Source organism: Thamnophis sirtalis, unplaced genomic scaffold (assembly GCF_051295495.1).
Source record: "Thamnophis sirtalis isolate CommonGarterSnake01/CBP01778 unplaced genomic scaffold, rThaSir2_p1.2 scaffold_10, whole genome shotgun sequence".
Classification (NCBI taxonomy): domain Eukaryota; kingdom Metazoa; phylum Chordata; class Lepidosauria; order Squamata; family Natricidae; genus Thamnophis; species Thamnophis sirtalis.
In genome coordinates, this window is record NW_028261390.1 from 36,985,460 (window position 1) to 36,991,459 (window position 6,000).

The following is a 6,000-nucleotide window of genomic DNA, read 5'->3' on the forward strand; positions in this document are numbered from 1 at the left end:
CAGGAGTCGGTGGAGCTGCCGCCAGACTCCGTCGCCAGACTCCGACTCCAAGGGGGTCGGCCTTGGAGGAGGTGAAGGACCCTGGACAGTGTGTTAGGGCTTGGCCGGAGCTGTTACAGCTGCCGCCAGTCTCCGACAGCAAGGGGGCTGGGGGGTCGGCCTTGGAGAGGGTGGAGGACCCTGGACGGGGTGTTGATGCCACGCAGGGCGGAAGGAGAGGTGATGGCCACCGGATACCTGGGGAGCATTGGATCAAGGGGAATGTTCCTGCAGGTATTTGGGAATCACGAAAGAGGAAACATAGGAAATGAGTGCGGGCCATCTTATGGACAATCCATTCCAACCGCATCTGGACTGTCAGACCCGGGGGAAGGGCCCTGCGGTGGGGGATAGTGTTGTGACTTAGCAGAAACCTGTGAGTTGTGTCAGGATGCAAGATAATGAGCAGCTGTTTGTCGTTAGGGTCTTCTCCTGCAGATAAAAGACTGATGGTGCCACGCCTTAGTTGCAGAAGTCAACGTCGTTCGTCATTCATTTGTTCGTGAATTCAGTTCCATGATTCAAACAGGCACTTGGATAAGTGATTTGCTTTCTGTAAAGCTGGTTTGCTGTAAGAGTTTTGTTTTTGCATTTGCTGTATAACTTTTTGCCAAAGACTTTATCTATGTTTATTTTGAGCTCGCAGCCAGCTTGAGCCGGGACTGATAAAGATATTTCCTTTGAAGTTCTGTCTAGCTGTCATTTGTGAACAAGCAAGGAAGGGGGTCAGAACAGAAACTGGGTCCAAAATTCCTAGGACCTTTCCCAATAGAAAAGATAATTAAACCAGTTACAGTTAGACTCAGCCTACCTAGAATTCTAGGGAAAATTTATCCAGTATTCCATTGTAGCTTGTTAAAACCTGTAATGGGATCTAGCATAAGGCCATCTGCCCAAGCTCCCCCTCCTCCTGTAGTGGTAGAAGGGGAAACACATTATGAAGTGAAAAAAATCTTGGATTCCAGGATGTATAGAGGTTGCTTACAATATTTGGAAGGGCTACCCTTTGTCTGAAGCTACATGGGTGAAAAGTTGGGATTTAAAAGCAGCTGAATTGGTGAAACAATTCCATGAGAAGTTCCCTGATAAGCCAAGGGTCCCCCTGGGGGAGGAAGGGCTGGTTATGTGTGTGTGTGTGTGTGTGTGTGTGTGTGTGTGTGTGTGTGTGTGTGTGTGTATGTATGTATATATATATATATATATATATATATATATATATATATATATATATATATGTGTGTGTGTGTGTGTGTGTGTGTGTGTGTGTGTGTGTGTGTGTATGTGTGTATATATATATGTGTATATATATATATATACACACACACATATATATACATATACATATACATATACATATACATATACATATACATATACATATACATATACATATACATATACATATACATATACATATACATATACATATACATATACATATACATATACATATACATATACATATACATATACATATACATATACATATACATATACATATACATATACATATACATGCATGCATGCATACATACATACATACATACATACATACATATATATGGAGAGAGAGAGAGAAAGAGAGAGAGAGAGATGATAGATGATAGATAGATAGATGAGAGATAGATAGATAGATAGATAGATAGATAGATAGATAGATAGATAGATAGATAGATAGATAGATAGATGATAGATGATAGATAGATAGAGATAGAGATAGAGATAGAGATAGAGATAGAGATAGAGATAGAGATAGAGATAGAGATAGAGATAGAGATAGAGATAGAGATAGAGATAGAGATAGAGATAGAGATAGAGATAGAGATAGAGATAGAGATAGAGATGATAGAGATAGAGATGATAGAGATAGAGATAGAGATAGAGATAGAGATAGAGATAGAGATAGAGATAGAGATAGAGATAGAGATAGAGATAGAGATAGAGATAGAGATAGAGATAGAGATAGAGATAGAGATAGAGATAGAGATAGAAACTTTTCTTTAATTTTCTTTTCCAGAAAATGTTTTTCTTTTGAGGAGAGGCTGCTTGTCAGGCCTGCAGCGGTTCCTTTAAAAATCTTTGGCCTGCCACACTCTTATTAAGGGGGGGATTTAGCAAAGGGTAGAATGTGTTGGTTTCAAAATAAGAAATTCTTTCCTAGAAGCTCAAGGTCATCTTTTGTCTTCCAAACCTGAACACCTGGACGGAAGCAGTTAGGCGTGGACACCAGCATGGAAGAAGAAGATTGGACCATGTGATGGACTGTGGGTGTGGGGGCAAGATCATGAACTTTTAACTGGGTGGGATTCTGATGTAACTTCCGGAGTCGGAATCACATAGCTCTATGCCAACATGCCTGCTTTATTAAATTGGATCTTTAAGCATAGTTTTGGCTTTGACTCTGATTTAATTTTACATGATATTTGGAAAGATTACAGTTAGTACATAGAAGTTAATGATTAAATTTCTATGGAATAGTTAAACAACAAGGACTTCTCTCTCAAAAAACTACTACCTCCATATGATTTATTTTAATTTTCATTATTTTAAGTTGCCCCATTGAAGTATTGGTTAAATTCAATAAGGATGAACATCTTACAATGAATGGATATTAAATATATAGTATTTACACCAAGTGGAAATAATTAATTAAGCATCTTTGGAATTATAGCATATATTTGGTTCCATTATTATAGCAATTATCTTTCCTTGATATTTCCAATACTGAAAAGATTTGGACATTCTTTGTAAGTAATTAAATTGCATCTTAGTTCACATGAGAATTTTTTTTTTATTTTGGAGTCAATTGCACTAGTTCACAAGCTTGCTTTTGAGCACTAAAATCAAGCCTTCAATTTCTTTTTAAAAAAATATTCTAGTTATATATCATTGCCAGATTGTATCTTTATCCACTGTTCCCTTCATCTTTTTATTAAATTTTATTACATTATTTTGATCTTCACTTTTTGTTTCCTGCATATTTAGTAATTTTCAATTTTAGTTTGCATCAATACTTATTTTTGCTGTCTTTTATGTAATCAGCCAATGCATGCTTCTTCTTTTTTTACAACAGTTGTTTAACTTGAAGTAAACCTTTGCCTCTATTTCTGCAGGGCAAATATAATCTGTCAATATCACTGTGGGAATGTAATGCATAGTGAATAGTCATTAGTTTTCATATTTTTCACTCCAAAATGTCCAGTTCAGTTTGTGCCCAGTTAAATATTCAAGCAACAGATTGTATCACAGGCATGGGCCAAGTATTAACAGCTCTGATAGTGTTTCCACTGTTCAATTAGCCCTTTTTTATTCTTTGGATATATTATTTACCAACCATATTTTTAACTTGTCTATGTTTGATTGCCCAGATACCCTTAAGCTTTATTCTGATGGCTCCTGATAGTTTGGCTCTTAAGAATTACAATTCAGTCACTGTTTGTGATTTTAACCTGGTTTATTGATACTGTATCAGATTTCTCTAGGGCTAGGCCAAATTTCATTATTAATCATTACTACTATGGGTCATCACCAAGATGTTTGCATTGTCTTGTGTTGTGATTAGATTTGGCATTTTTATCCACCTATAAAATCCTTCCTAAAGACCTGGGATAGCGAGATGTTGTTGTTTAATGATATTGAAGGTATCATCACAGGATATAAGCTGTTCCAAGTAAAGTATCTTTTGCAACTGATGTATGGTGATTTCAATCAATGCCACTGCTTTCTAAGTGGTGCGCCAGATGCTTGGATGCAGAGCCGAGGTGGCGCAGTGGTTAAATGCAGCACTGCAGGCTACTACTAGATCAGCAGTTCAGCGGTTCAAATCTCACTGGCTCAGGGTTGACTCAGCCTTCCATCCTTCCGAGGTGGGTAAAATGAGGACCCAGATTGTTGGGGGCAATATGCTGACTCTCTGTAAACTGCTTAGAGAGGGCTGAAAGCCCTATGAAGCGGTATATAAGTCTACTGCTATTGCTATTAAAAAAAAAAGGAAAATAAATAAATCTAACTTTTCCTTCCTTTGACAATATGAATAATCTTTGACAATAGAATAGAATAATAGAATAATCACAATTCAAAATTAACAATATTAGACTGTTGTGACTCAGCAGAAACCTCCTGTGAGTTGTTTCGGGATGCAGGGCTGACCGACTCACAGGAGAGGATAATGAGCAGCTGTGACTCATTAAGATCTCCTCCTGCAGATAAAAGACTGATGGTGCCACGCCCTAGTTGCAGAAGTCAACGTTTGTTCCATTCTGTTCCGTTCCTGTCCTAGTCAAATCTCTGTTTGTTTGCAATCAATGAGAAGAAGCACTCGGATAAGTGATTTGCTTTATATAAACCTGTTTTGCTGTAGTTTACTTTTGCCAGAGAATTTATCTGTGTTTATTTTGGGCTCGCAGCCAACAAGAGACGGGACTGATAAAAACATTCCTTTGCAAGCTGTGTGTGGCTGTAGTTTCTGAACGGGCGAGGTAGGGGTCAGAACAGTTTGACTTCTGCCAGACAAACCTCCATTCATATAATTATGGAGCAACTTTATGCTGAGAACGCTAGACTGGCCCAGCAAATAACAGTATTGGCTGATCAAATTTCTCAATTGCAGAGAGCTGCAAAACCACCACAGCCAAGGAGGAAATGCCTAGTGGCTATGCCGGATAAGTTTGATGGAAATCAAGCTATGTTTGCAGCATTTCTGGGACAATGCCAGCTGTTCCTGAGTTTGAGAGCAGAGGACTTTCCCACTGACTGGATGAAGGTGGGATTTATTATTAGTTTGCTCTCAGGCACAGTTGCCCGTTGGGCTACCCCCTTGTTAACTCAGCCTAGCCCGTTGTTGGATGACTTCCAGGGTTTTTGTCAATACTTTAAGTGTATGTTTGAGGATCCTATTAAGGGGGAAACAGCAACCAGACATCTTAAGTCACTGCAGCAGGGGAGTGGTTCATAGCAAGACTATGTGAGTGAATTCAGGCTGCATAGCCAGGATTCAGCATGGAATGAACCAGCTCTGATCGACACTTTCCAAGATGGGTTGTCTGATGCCTTACAAGATGAACTGGTGAGGGTGGACAGGCCATCAACGTTCGACGCGTTGGTCCACTTGTGCCTCTGGATAGATGCCCGGCTGCAGAGGCGGAGGCCTCGCCATGCTTTCCAGGAGACCACTAGTGTGCCAGTTCATCAAGAGACTGCAGTGGGATGGAAGGAGCCCATGGAGTTGGGTGCTGTCAGACCCCAAGTGTCATGTACAGAGATGGACAGACGACGTGTTGAGGGGTTGTGTTTTTACTGTGGGGATCCTGGACACCTAGTGGGGAGTTGCCCCAAGAAGAGTAGGAGGCTTGTGCAGCCTGCGGCCATCCCTCAGCAATGAACTATCGTGTCAGACAACCGGCACGTTTGAACGACTCTGATACCTCACTCGCACAATGTAGCGTGCATTTGTGGTGTGTGGAATCCAAGGGTGGATGCCCTGCCTAGGAAATTGGAAAACTCTGACCCTGCGTACTCGCTTCCACCCCGGACAGTTCTACCTGTCGCATCCTGCGCTGCAGTTTATCATCCTGTGAGCATACAGTCTCTGATAGGGGATGTGCAGCAGGGTGACGAATGGGTGGAGCGATGAAAGGCGGAAGTAGGGCCGGCTTCCCCGTGGACTTTGGAGGGGGATCTTTTGAAGTATCGGGACCGGCTCTATGTTCCCACAGGGCCCATCCGTAGATGGGTGCTCTCTCAGGTTCATGGCGCTTCCGCAGCAAGACATTGGGGGGTTTTCTGGACATTGCACCTGGTATCCCGTATGTTTTGGTGGCCCCGCTTAAGAAATGATGTGCGGAAGTGCATGGAGTCATGTGTCCAGTGCCAAGGGGCCAGGTCTGCGAGGAGGGCTTCACCAAGATTCCAGCCCTTGCTGACTCCGGTCCCCATAGCACAGGCCTTTGTTTCTAGGATCCC